We start from the raw sequence: 14683 nt of genomic DNA, 5'->3' as shown, positions 1-14683 counted from the left end.
AGGCAATCAGCAACCTTTGACTTGCTCAGGACCACACAACAAGTATGTGTCTTCACCCAGATATGAACTCAGAGTTTCTTGTCTCCAGGGTTAATGCTCTACCTTCTGTGTGACTTACCTATCTAATAACTTGAGGGATTTTAAAGGAAGGTGGAGGTGAACAGGTCGAGCATTTTAGGAGTAGATGACTTAGCAATTAAAATAATATTGTCAATAAATAACAATATTATCACTGAGTATCAACAATTACTTCCATATAGCTATATCATAGAGGCTATGTAGGGTAGTATATTATTTTTAAAACACCTCTAAAATGAGGGTCAGTCAGATTGTGAAGCATTTTTGAATGCCAAAAAATACCTAATGCATTTTACCTGGAAGAATTATAGCAGTTTTTAGATAAGGAAATGGCATACGCTGATCTGAGTTTAGAATAAATAAAGATTTTATTCAAGGAAATTATTGGATGATTCATATATGAGTTGGTTAGGTCCTTAGAGTTTCATCTGTAGGAGTAGAGTGAAGGGGAAATGTTGGAATGACAGAAATAGTAAGTTTATTAACAGATTTATGTATGTAGTAGATGACTTAAAAGATGATGCCAAAGTTTTGATCCAGTGTGACGAGAAGAATGGTAGTGCAATAAAATATAAAAGGTAATTTCTGAGTAATGGATAGTTTTGGGAGCAAACAATGAGTTCTGATTCAGAAATATTGAGTTTGATGTCCCTTTAAGATATCCAGGTCAAGAATTCTAGATGATAGATTGTTACTTGTGATTCTAGCGAAGGAAAAATAACCTGGATGGATGTATAGATGCGTCATGTAAGTGATAATGAAATTGAAGAGGTAAATAAGTGATGAGAGAGCAGAATGGCGAGATTAAAAAACATTTGGGGCAGTTTTCACTTCCAGGTTCTTTTGTTGGTCCAGGCTTTCTAGTAGTCCAATGATTTGTAGATGGTCTCTCCTGGAACTTTTTTCCATATCATTTGTTTTCCATAGAATGTACTTTACATTCACTTCAATTTTTTCATCCTTATTATTTTGTTTGATGGAATCTTATAATCTTGTACATGCATTCTTTTCTACCCATTTCATTTCTCATTTTTAGAATTGTATTTTTCCAATTATCTTCTCTGTATCCTTTCCCAGGTCATTCATTTTACTTTTAATGGAGTTGCTTTCTTTGGTCAACTTTTCACAGTTTTCCTGCATGACATTTACTTCTTTTTTTGGCTTATCTTCTCCCTCTCTTCTTTGGTTTTTAAATTCTTTTGTAACCTCTTCAATGAGCTTTTGCATTTGAATCCAGTATATAGACTGTTTTGATACTTCTCCTGTGAGTAATTTTTCACAACTTTCTTCTTCAGACATGGCAGTGCAGTCATCTTTATCTGTGAAGAAATTTTTTATAGTGAACATTCTTTTAGCTTTTTTGTTTGTCTTTGTTGATGTAGTTCTGCTTCTGGGGTATATGGATTATAAATCAAAGCTTTTGTTTTGCTGGGCCTGGGGTCTGATCCCTGGCTTACTGTTGTCCAAGATATTGCCTATGCATTCCTGCCTTTGCAGGGTCCCCCCCCCCAACTTTTTGTCCAGGTTCTGACTTAACAGAGGATTGCTCCCAACCAAATCCTGTCTTCTACCCCAGTGTTTCTGGGTTCAGAATTTGGGGTTAGGGTTCTCCCTGCTGGCTTGCTAACTAGCTGCCAGGACCTCTATTATTATTAAGCTGTCAGGACCTGTATTTCACGGTGACTAAAAGCCTCCTGCTGGCTTTCCTGCCTCTCTCCCATCCTGGACTTTTCTTCCCCTTTCCCCCCAAAGAGATGGACCTCCACTGAAGATCTTTCACAATGACTGCAGTTGAAAACTTCTTTGAATCTTCTCTTTTTCTTGGTGGGATCTATAGTCTGAATGTCAGAGTAGAGCCTTCATGTATCTTTGGTAAGCAAAGGCAAAGGGAGAAGGTTAGATTCGAGCTGACATCTTGGCTCTGCCCTGGAAATCCTTTAATGTGCACATTTAGGCTTTAGCTCCACTGATCAAGCAGGTCTTGCTCTCAGCCCCTGGCTCCATGGGTTCCAACCCTGCTGCTAATCAGGCTGATCCTTGGCTGATCTGTCCTCTGCTCCCAGACTCACAAAGGACTGAGGAAAATAAATCCTGAGGTAGTTGTTCTTTCTCCTGGCTTTCCTTTCTGGATTTTTGGATCTGATTTCTGTTTAGATGTTTGTTTCATATCATAGAAGGGGAAAGATCAGGAGACTTTAGAACTGTGCCTGTCCTCCTCTGCCATCTTTTCCCTGGAGAGAAACCAAGATTATTTTCAATAATTTCTAGCCATAAATAGCCATTCATTCATTTATTTTAAAACCTGTTTTATTCCCCTAGGAAATTCATAGGCATGTAGAAGTAGAATTTTTTGTCTAGTTTTAAATATTCAAAGCATGTTATTTGTTCCTGTCAAATGTTTTCTGAGGTCTCCCTGGGCAGCTAGGGCTCTAATCACAGATAAATTCCCTCCTGTTGTTTAATGTAACTTCAATGTTAAATGTAAATCCAGCAAGATAAGAATAACTTCAGCTCTTTCCTTTACCCCTTCTCCAGGTTCCTGCCTCTCAGAATGAGTACTGGATCTTAAAATAGGGGGCAGAATCCCATTTTATCCACTATTCCCAGACTCTTCTCTGCACAGAAATTGGGCAACACAATAAAAGTTCAATCTAAATTAATGGGGGGGGGTGTATGTGTGAATTTAGGGATGTAAAGGGAACAAAAACATAAATTGCTATTTAATAAATAATGATTATTAAATTTTCAAAAAAGCAATCTATGAATTGAAAAATTCATGCAATTATATTTTTTCTGTGCCTGTGTGCAAGGAAAATGCATATTTCTATAAACAAAATAATATTGCCATTGATTAAACTATTAATTTATTTTATAAACATTCAGTTCAATTGGACAGACATACTAAATAGATTGAAATCATATGATTATTTTTTATTTAAATGAGAAGATACTGGTGAATGACTCCAAACTAATTCATTTGATTCATAGGAAATAAAATAAAGATTTTCTAAGGCATATTTTAACTTGTCCAGAATCACACAACCAGAAAGTTGTGTAAAGTAGGATTTATATTCAGGTCATCTAGATCCAGATTCAGTATTCTTTCTACCACATTACTCTGTTGATAAACAACAACTTAATTTAGTCTATTGATCTATCACTGTGTCTAAGTTAGAAGTAGATTGTTTTGATGATTACCACTTTGTTACACAGAATGATAACTTGTTGGGCTAAGGCATCTTACTATACATTTTTTTTTCATCAGTTGCCTTAATAATTCTTCATGGATAGGGTCAAGTCAAAATAATAATAAAAAATGACAATTCCACCTGAATTAATTTACTTATAAGGAGCCATACCAATAAAATCACCAAAATTATTCTATAGAACTAGGAAAAAAATAGCAACAGAATTCATCTGGAAGAAGAAAAGGTCAAAAATACTAAGGGAGAAAAATTATCACTTATTTCCTCAGTAATAATTGTAGTTTAACTCTACACAAAGAACTATTCTAATCATTGATGGGATCAAAACAAATAAAACTTAATTTCTATCTTTCAGTTATTTTCAACCTTGTAGTGAATATAGCACTTGATGTAATCTCCTAGGCAGGCTGATAAAAAGCTTTTAACCAATTATTTCTTGGTAAAGTCTCTCTCTCTCTCTCTCTCTCTCTCTCTCTCTCTCTCTCCCCATATATATGTATATAAATATATATTTCTCATACATACATACATAATCAATAATCTAGAGTATAAGGCATGCAATTTATTTTCTCTCCATCCTAAAATACTTTTCACCAAATTAACTTGATTCTTTGTACTTTTGATCTGGCAGTGCACCTAATCATTTGTTCAAAGATCTCATCTCAAAACCTTTATGAGATCAGCTACAAATTCCTCAGTATAAAACAAACAAGCAGCAGTAACAGATTTGGAGTCTTAGAATACATGAAATAAAAGCATTGTTCATCCGGTTTCCAACTGGGTTCTTTTGAACATGTTTCTTTATTTCTCTGTGACTTTATTTCCTCATTTGTAAAATAGAGGGCAGTTTGTTTAAGAAATTCTAAATTCTTTTCCAATACTAGTGTGTATTCTTTCTGTATGTCCATTATAAATGATTTTCAAATATTTATTTATTTTTTTAATTTATTTTTTATTCTAATTTTGTACAAATGTTTTTTTTTACATTAAAAAAATATTCTTGTTTACAAATAAACAAAATACCCCTCCTCCCCCATGAATATAGATAGACTTGCTTGGGCAAAAAAAGTAAAGGGGAGAGAAAAAAATTAAAATAAAAAAATAATAGTAATAATTGTAGGTATAGACAGGTGCCACAATGGACAAGGCACCAGCCCTGGAGCCATGAGCACCTGAGTCCATATCCAGCCTGGTAAACCCAACAATCACCCAGCCATGTGACATTCAAGCCACCCGATCCCCACTGCACTGCAAAAACCAAAAAAAAAAAAGAAAGAAAAAAAGACCCAAAATAACATGTGAAATTCCTCTGGTTCATTGAAAGTCCATCTTTTTCCCCTGGAAGAGGACATTCAGCCTTGTTGGGTAGTTCATTCTTGGCTGCATTCTAAGCTCTTTTGCCTTCCGGTATATTGTATTCCAAGCCCTATGAACTTTCCAATGTAGTTGCTGCTAAGTCCTGTGTGATCCTGCCTGCAGCTCCACAATATTTGAACTGTGTCCTTCTGGCTGCTTGTAATATTTTCTCTTTGACTTGGGAGTTCTGGAACTTGGCTATAATATTCCTAGGGGTTGGTTTTTTGGGATCTCTTTCTTTGGGGGATCGGTGGATTCTCTCCATTTCTATTTTGCCTTCTGCTTCTAGAATATCAGGGCAATTTTCCTGCAGTAATTCTTTGAAAATGATGTCAAGGCTCTTTTCCTGATCATGACTTTCAGGTATTCCAATAATTTTTAAATTATCTTTCCTAAGTCTGTTCTCCATATCAGTTGTTTTTCCGATGAGATATTTCACATTTTCTTCTAAGTTTTCATTTTTTTTGGTTTTTATGTATTGATTCCTGATTTCTGTTAAATTCATCAATCTCCCTGAATTCTATTCTTTGTCTGAAGCATTTGTTCTCCTCAGAGAGTTTTCTTATCTCTTTTTCCATCTGGCCAATTTTGCTTTTTAAAGTATTCTTCTCCTCAATAAGTTTTTGAACTGTTTTATCCACTTGACCTAAGCTTGTTTTTAGCATGCTATTTTCTTCAGCATTTTTTTGGATTTCCTTGACTAGGCTGCTGACTTCATTTTCATGTTTTTCGTGCATCTCTCTCCTTTCTTTTCCCAGTTTTTCTTCCAGCTCCCTCATTTGATTTTCAAAGCCTTTTTTGAGCTCTGTCATAGCCTGAGCCCAATTTCTGTTTTTCTTGGAGTCTTTAGATGCAGGAGCTTGTGCTTCCTCATCTTCAGACTGAGTATTTTGATTCTTCCTGGGCTCATTTGCAAAATATTTCTCAATAGTCTTCCTTTTGTTTCTTTGCTTGCTCATTTTCCCAGCCTGGGCCTGGTTTGGGGTGCTTCCTGAGCTTTTGAGACACTCCCACAAGGGTCTCAGTGTGTGAGGCTCTGTCCTCCCTCCTGGTCTGTGAATGACCATAAGTGCCCCCCTCTGCCATGGGGCTGAGGTGGGGGGGGGTCTGCTGTTCTATGGGAGGGCCTAGACTGGGATCAGTATCTGAATGTGGTCAGAGCCCCAGAGTCCTGTTCCAGGGGCAGAGGACAGAGCTCAGCAGTCTCTCTCTCTCTTCACTCCCCTTCCTCAGCTCAATGGGCTCATGCCCTGGGGGCTCCTGCTTCCCAGCTCTGCCTGCTTCTGTTTCCTGGATCAGGGCTGGGGAAAGAAGATGCTGCTTTCTGTGTGCCCTGAGGGCTGGGCTTCACGTGCTTGCTCTGGCAGAGGTCCCCCGCTGTTCCCCCACTTTCTGCCCGGTGCTCCCCGGGGTGCAGCTCAGGAGACTCCCCCACTGCTGTGAGCTGAGGCTCCCAGCACCCTGGGGCTGCCTCCAGGAGGCTGAAGTTCTTTGGCTCTGGGGGGCCACCCTTCCGACCCCCGGGAGCAGAGACTTTCTGCACTTTTCCAGGTTACCTTGAGTAGGAGAACTGCCTCACTGGGTCCCTTTGTGGGTTCTGTCTCTTGAAAGTTTAGAGTCCTTAGCTTATGAGTTTTATCAGAGAGCGCCTAAGACTGGATCCCTTCTTGTCGCCATCTTGGCTCCGCCCCTCAACAAAACTCGATTTTCCAATATTTAAATATCAAGTAGTTCCTACTACCACCACTACCTTATTAGGACTTTCGGGAGAATAATGTCCAATTCCCCCCAGGCTTTGAAATTAGAGATTTGCCCATTTCAGAAACGATTGCTCCATGGAGTCTTTATCCAGATAAATCTTGATTAATGTGCAAGGCAGAGGACAAGCTGCTAGCTTTTCTTTATTGCTGGCCCAAATGATATATTCATGGTCCAAAAACAATGACCTTTGAGAGTACCAGCAACTGGTACAATCCCTCAAGTAGTGTTTTTTTTGTAGCAGTTTGATGCAACTTGTCTCTTTCTTATTAGTTAGAAAGAAGAAAAGTTTTTGCCTAATTTCCAAGAGGTGATAAATTGATAGTTCAGATTGTGCTAAGTGATTCCATAGGAAATCACACCTGAAAGATATGGTGGATGCTTATTAGACATGTAAATTATTCAAATATTACATTTTCAATATTTTCTTTTCTTTCCCATAATAGTGAAATTTCCATCATGACTGTAAATCTCTAAAGTCATTTTCATTAATGGAATGGGTTACAATAACTTTTTAGGGGTTGTTACAAAGTCAGAATGTGATTGCTATCCTAATGAAAATTAAGCATAAAAATGAATAGATAAATCAATGAATAAGGAAATCAATGAAAACTTTTAAAAATACCCAAATATACATGCAAACGTGTTTAAAGTAGAGTGTGTGGCTGTTCAGTCATTTTAGTCATGTCCAACTCTTTATGACTCCATAAGGGGTTTTCTTGTGGGAGTTATTTGTCATTGACTTTTCCAGAACATTTCATAGATGAGAATTCAGAGTCAAACAGGGTTAAATGACTTGCCCAGCCTAAAAGTATCTGAGGCCAGATTTGAACTCAGAAAGATGAGTCTTTCTGACTTCAGGACAGGGAATTTATCTGCTATACCATTTTATTGCCCAGATAAGAAAAGAGTAGGGCAGAATTTATGTCCTGCATAAATAATGGCAAAGACTTTAGACTTAGACTTTAAGTAGAAAAATTCTTGCATCAACTTTTCCCCTGTTTTATAATATTCATTGTTTCCTTCTTCCTCTCTGAATTGCCAGATTTCTGACTGATAGACAGCAGCCCCCCTTTGTATGATTTTACTGTCTCCCACAGATTTGAGCAAAATAATTGATAAAACTGAACACAAATAAATGTCAAAGAAACATGCAAAAAATAATTATAAGACTTAGTTAAGTTAACTTTTTTCAAATGTAACTTTAATAATACTTAATCTTCACAATGTTGAATTTGATTTCTTTGGAAGGTAGTGAGCTCCTTGTCATTTTCCATCTTTAAAAGGGTGAACATCCAGAGGTATTACATGTGTAATTCTTCCTCATCAAATGCATAAATTTGATAATATCTCAGGCACCCATGTCTGAAAAAATGGAATAAAAAAATGAAAATTAAAACATGAACCAACATCAGTGATTCACGCATTATTTTATTGGGAACTCACAATGACCAGGTAAGGTACATATGGCATGCATTTTTTTTCTTTATGTTGCTGATATGGAAACAGAAGTATCATTTGTTAAGATGACTTTCTCATTGACTGTAGTAAAAAAAATGTAGTAAATTATCTATCCATATCTTTATCCATAGTTTTATATATATATATGGATACATATATAGAGAAATATACTTTATATATAAATTTATATGTGGATATAGTAGACCTTATGTGACTAAGCTAAGGGCAAGGTACAGTATTTAATAATTTTTTGTTTGATTTTATTTTGCATTCTTCAAATATATTTAATCACATTTTAGTAAAGTGAAGCTAAGAAAAATCCTAATTAGTCATGTCTATAAACAAATGAACAACCTACCATTACTTCTCAAAAGGAGATTACTATCATATATCAATTATTTTTGTTGGTTATTTTTCGTAAGGTATTTTATTGCTATTAATACTTCTAAGAATTGATTGACTTGATCTGATTCATAATATTGTGTCTTTATTGCCACAGTAGATATTCAAGAAACAACTAAAAAAAAAACTTGAGAACATATCTGATTCTTATTTAGTTGTGTGGTTTTGATTTGATGATATTGGTCACTCCTTTCAACTCTAATATTCTGTGATCTTATGAGTTGAATGATTAGAAATCAGTGCTATTTCATGAAGCTCCCAAAATACCCTCAACAAAGACTAATAAAATGTTATATCAAATAAATCATTCTGTCCAAATCAATAATATCTTTTCCCCATCTTGGAACTGTTACAGTCCTGATATAGCATTTTCTTTTCCTTTTCTTTTTTAGTTTTTGCAAGGCAATGGGGATAAGTGACTTGCCCAAGGTCACACAACTAGTAATTATTAAGTCTCTTAGGCTGGATTTGAACTCGGTTCTCCTGACTCCAAGGCAGTGGCTATATCCACTTTGCCGCTTAGCTGCCTTCTGATATAACATTTCTGATGTTGTTTTATGATTTTTTTCAGAAACTACTGGTGACCTTCTAATGTTTAAAAAAAATGAAAAATAAAAATATTTTCACTGAATTTATTCTCTTGGGACTGATGCAGAATACCCAGGTTCAGATTCTGTGCTTTGTCATTTTTTTATTTTCTTATATGGCTATTTTGATGGAAATTTCATTGTCATAATCTGTATTCTTCATAGCCGTCTCATTGAACAACCGATGTATTTCTTCCTGACTTATTTGTCTTTTATTGATGTTTGCTACACATCCACAGTGACCCCTAAACTCATCAGTGACATGCTGGCTAAGAGGAAGACAATTTCCTATGCTAATTGTATGATTCAACTCTTCACTTTGCACTTCTTTGGAGGGGTGGAGGTCTTCATACTCACAGGGATGGCCCATGACCGCTATGTGGCCATTTGCAAACCTCTCCACTACATGATGATCATGAGCAGGGACAGGTGTAATACATTAGTCTTGGCTGCTTGTGGTGGGGGGTTTCCTGCATTCGTTTGGACAAATTGTCCTGGCTGTTCTACCTTTCTGTGGCCCCAATGAGATTGATCACTACTATTTCTATGATATATATCCATTGTTGAAACTTGCCTTCACTGATACTTACAGTTTTGGTCTCTTAATAATAGCCAATTCTGGAATGATTGTCTTGGTGGTTTTCATGGTCCTTATGGGTTCCTATGCTTTGATCTTATATACACTTTGGGCACATTCTTCTGAGTGCCGACAGAAAGCACTCTCCATGTGTGGTTCCCATATCACTGTTGTAGTCCTGTTCTTTGGTCCTTTACTTTTCATTTATTTTAGGTCACCCACCACATTCAAGGAGGAAAAAGTGTTGGCCCCTGTTTACACAATCATCACTCCCATGTTAAATCCTCTGATCTACACATTGAAAAATTAAGAAATGAAAAATGTCATGAATAAGGTATGGAGCAGAATCCTTTTCAAGGGCAGAAAACAGATGTTCTAAAAGGTGCTGGAGGCTTTCACTGTGGGTCTTCACCTAATGACTAAATGCCAACTCATTTAGCACAGGTGTAGGAGAGGGTTCATAAGATTTAACATGGGATATACAGCTTGAAGAAAACTTGGGAGTACATTAAGTCCACTTCATTGAACTTACCAATGAGAGACAGGATAAGCCAAGTGGCTTGCTTCACCTTGGGGCCCACAGTGATGAGCTCCCTCACAGAGGGGAGCTGAGAATAAGGAGTCAATGAACCACTGCCTTATTCCTCCAGTTCAATTTTGTTACTGTTTAGCTTTTACATTTATACTGTTAGGTCTTGCAGGGTAGAACAAAGAATAATTGAGGAAATGGGGGTGCACAAGCAGGGTGTATGTACAGTGTCTTGCATTACAGAATAAGGGGGTATGTACATTAGGAGGGATGTGGTAAACACAGCTGTGTCTTGTGCCCTTGGTCTGTGGGGTGGAATGTCCAGCTCCCAAGGACTCTGGCGCACCTTATCTCTCAGGGTTGCGTGCCAGCTCCTGAGACTGTTCAGGTGGTAGTCTGTTAGTATAGCCTGTGTTCCCACATCTCTCTCAGGGTGGCGTGTCAGCTCCTACGACTGTCCTTTAGTATAGCCTGTGTTCCCACAATTCCCTAAGATCAAATGACTGATTTTTGTCAGATCAGCACTGGAATTCTAGTTTTCTGACTCAAAATTCAGTGATCTTACTTTCAAATTGTTGAACTTTTCAAAATGTTCATAAATCTTGATTATAAGCAATTTCATTTCCTAATGAGTTTACATTTCTCCATGGTCATTGTGTCAATTCATTTAAACATACAAATGAATATTCTAATAAATGGAACTCCCCCTTTCTAAGTTTTTAAGCTATGGGTTAGACCTAACTCAAGATGCTTCTGTCTTTATATTATTGTCTAATTATAGCTTGCATTTGTAATTTCAGTTTTGCAAACCAATATACATTATATAGTCTCATTTTATCCTAACGTCAGCCCTGTAAATTAGGTATTATTATAATCCTCTTTTTCATATGGCAGACTTGAAAAAGATAGCAGTTAGGTCAATTGTCACTTGTCACATAATTAGCATTTGTGTGAGGTCCTATTTTGACTCAGATCTTTTAGGCTCCAGGTTCATTATTCAATCCCCTGAGCAATCTAGCCTTCTGTTATACTTTCATCTTCTTGTGCTTGTCTCCATACCTAGACTGTCTACTCTCAAAGGGAACTCTTACTAGACAATGAAACTGTGTTGTTCCTTTTGTGGAGCCCTCTAATTTTTGAATAATCTAAGAAATATGTTAAGTAAATGTAGGTATATACACATACACATACACACACACACACACATATATATATATACATACATATGCATATGTATAAATAAAATATAGCTATGATCTAATAATATCTCAATTTCTTTCTATCTAGATACTATTAAAGAATAGAGTGAGAGTAATTTAATGACACTGAATTCAATATATAGCATTTTTTGCAGGGAGGAGATCATTTATTAATCTGACACAATAATGAAATTTTGAATTGAACTATAGCTATTAATTTTCAATCCTTTAAACCATTAATGTTTCATAGTTGTCTTCTTCTTTTGTTAAGGAAACATATAAGTGGAAAGTAACCTAATATTTGATAGTCTATTATTCTTATACCAAAATGACTTTCCTTTAAACTGTTTTACATTCATAATCTTTCTTCTTATTAAATGGGAATTTGCCACATACATATCTTTGTATTCACATATGAATGTATGTATATATTATATATATATTAAATAGTATATATATATATTATATAGGCAGATTTATAGGTACCTTACATAAAAAGGTATATATATATACTAATATATATATAATGCATATGCATACACATTGGCATATATCTATTCATATTTAACAAGAAATATTCATATTGAATGCATATGCATACATATTAGCATATAACTATTCATATTTAACAAGAAATATTAAGGATAGAAAATTTTTAGGAAAGAAAGTTCATTAAGAATGAGAAGATAGATATACATGACTATACATTGTGTGTATCTGTATATGTGGATACATGTGTGTCTTTTGTGTGCATGTGTTTATGTTCTTGTATCTTATTCTTGTGGAAACTTCTCAAAGTCTGATTCTTTTTGGTTGAAAAACTTTTGATTTTATAGTTTTGCTATCACATCCTCTTCAAGTCAAGATGGCTATAACTTCTCATTTTCAAGATTAAGATTCTTAATATGTCCAAACTCTTAAGGATATTGTTATATTGCTCAGTTTTAAATTAAATAATCAAAGAATATTCTTCTAGGGTCCAGTTGTAGAAATAGTATCTTTGTAAACTACAAATTATCTGTATTCTATATTTTACATAGATAAATTGTATAATGATTTCAGTTTTTCATTATTTATTCAATTGTCTCACTATGTGAAAGATACTGTTTTATAAACTGGGGGATGCAAGAAAAAAATACAACCTCACATAAGCCTTTAAAAGATCATATTCTTATGAATAGAACACACACAGTAATGCATATAATGCAAAGAGACAATGAAACAATGAATCGTGTAAATGAAAGGTTATTTCACAATGAAGACATTATCATTATGTGAGGGATAACAGTGACCTTCTGTAGAAGATATGTTTTGAGTATCATATTCGAGGAAACCAGTGAGAGGGTGAAAATCACAGATATTCAAGAAAATGATTGAAAAATTATGAAAACATAAGATGGAGAAATGTGATTAAATAAAAGCAAAAAATGCAAGATACTTAAGTAAGTATTGTTTATGAAGAAGAAACTAAAGTGTAAAAAATTATGAGTAGGAAAGAGTAATATTTTGAAAGGTTTTCAATTAACACGACATTTTATTTTTAATTTTAGATCTAAAATTTTTTTTTTGAATGGAACTATATGACATGGGAAATCTTGTGCTTTAGGAATTTGTATTTTAGTTTAAGAGAGTCAGGACAAACTTGAGCCAGGGAGAGCAACTAAAGGGATATTCTGATTGTTCAGAAATGAAAGGATGAGGATCTGTAACAAGGAGGAGCAATATTTGAGGAGAGTCATACATGTGGGGAATGTTATGCCATAAAATATGGAAATAAGCATTTGATTATTACCTGCTATGGCTAGACACTGTACTAAAGTGTCCATATTTATTGGTAGAAATGAGAAGCCTAGTAAGTGACTGTATATTTTATAGAGGTGTGAGTAAGGAGTTAAGTTCAAGAGTTGTGGTCACTGGGAGGTAACCACGAAGTTTAGAAGAGGGAGATGCTTGAAAGATACTCTGTTATGTTTGAGATGTATAACATTTTCAATTATTCTAATATATTCAGTTTGATAGAAATCTGATAGGCAGTTTGTGATCTGAGAGTACCGTTAAAGAGAAAGACTAGTTTATGAGCAAGTTAAAAATTAAGTTAAACAAATCTCAGAATTATTACCATCAAGAAGATAATTGAATTGATGGAAACTGATGAAGTTACTAAAGGAAATCATAAAAAATAGAGAAAACAAGAACATCCAGGGAAGACTCTTGGATCTTACATATTTATTGAATAGAAACTGATGAAAAGATTCAGGAAAGACACCTTAGAAGGGAGCAGTCAAATAGGCAGGAGAAGAAATACAAGAGTCACAAAATCCAAGAAAAAATGAATATACAATGAAAGAGGGTGAATAATGTTGTCAAAGATTTAAGAGGTCCAGAATGATGGTAAACAAGAAAAAGAACATTATATTTAATAAGTCACTGATAATTTTGAAGATAGTAAACTCAGTTGAATTAAGTCAGAAATCAACAGAGAGTTTAGAATTGAGTAGAGAAAAAGTAAATTCACAGGCACATAGATTTTCAAGGAATCGAGCTAGGTGGTGCATTGAATAGAGCACTGAACTGGTACTCAAGAGAGCCTCAGTTTAAATCTGACATCAAACACTTAATGATTGCCTAACTGTGTGACCTTGGGTAAGTCACTTAATCCCATTGATTTAAATAAGTAAAATTTAAAGAAAAATGTAGGAGATGGGATTTATATGAGTATAGTCATTATTGCAAGTATAATCATATTAAATGAGGTTTATTATTATTATTATTATTGATATCATGATGGTGATGGTGATGCTTGGTAGAGACACAGGCATATTTGCTAGCAGCAGAAATAAAGATTTGTAAATTGTGAAAAAAGTGAGGACAATAGAGGAAAAAATCTTCTAATGAAGATTAGTGTGAATTAGATTGAGGGTTTCAGTTTGGAAGGATTAATAGTCACTTCTTCATAACAGGTGAAAGGAGGAGATAGTGGGAGACGTCTGAATGATATGATATAAGGAGTTGGGGAGAAGATGGAGATCTTGGCAAAAGGCCTCATGTCAGAGAAAGGGGATGGAATAGAAGTGAAGCAGAACAACAAGGTGTAAGAGTACTGGGCCTGCAATTAGGAAAACTCATTTTCCTGGGTTCAAAGGTGACTCAGACACCGACTAGATTTGGGACACTGGCCAAGTTCCCTTCACTCCAGTTTCAAGTTGTTTTCATCGATAAACTGAATAAGGAAATAGCAACCTCCTTTCTGTATTTTTCCCAAGAAAAATTCCAAATGGGGGTCACAAAGAGTTGAACAAAACTGTGTATGATTGAACAAATAAATAATGTATGAAGCTTGCTAAGGGGGTGCAAGAGGTGTATTATGAGACATCTGAAGAGAGATAAATTCCTTTAGAAAGACAACTATACTGAATAGTTTAGCTCATTGATTAAGAATATGTATAATTATTACTTTTTTACAAGGGGATCTCAGTTGGATTCACACAATAGAAATCTGTACCTAAACACAGTTTCATGATTTCCTCTAT

The 14683-nt window shown here is 35.3% G+C and overlaps 1 pseudogene; it reads left to right on the top strand.

Annotated features, from left to right (window-relative positions):
• The first annotated feature begins 8865 nt into the window (after window positions 1–8865).
• Window positions 8866–9804, top strand: LOC141516950 (olfactory receptor 4P4-like; annotated as a pseudogene).
• Window positions 9805–14683: the final 4879 nt, after the last annotated feature.

The sequence above is a fragment of the Macrotis lagotis genome, chromosome 3, assembly GCF_037893015.1.
Source record: "Macrotis lagotis isolate mMagLag1 chromosome 3, bilby.v1.9.chrom.fasta, whole genome shotgun sequence".
Classification (NCBI taxonomy): domain Eukaryota; kingdom Metazoa; phylum Chordata; class Mammalia; order Peramelemorphia; family Peramelidae; genus Macrotis; species Macrotis lagotis.
The sequence above is the reverse complement of the archived record's forward strand: the minus strand, read 5'-3'. Positions and strand labels throughout refer to the sequence as shown.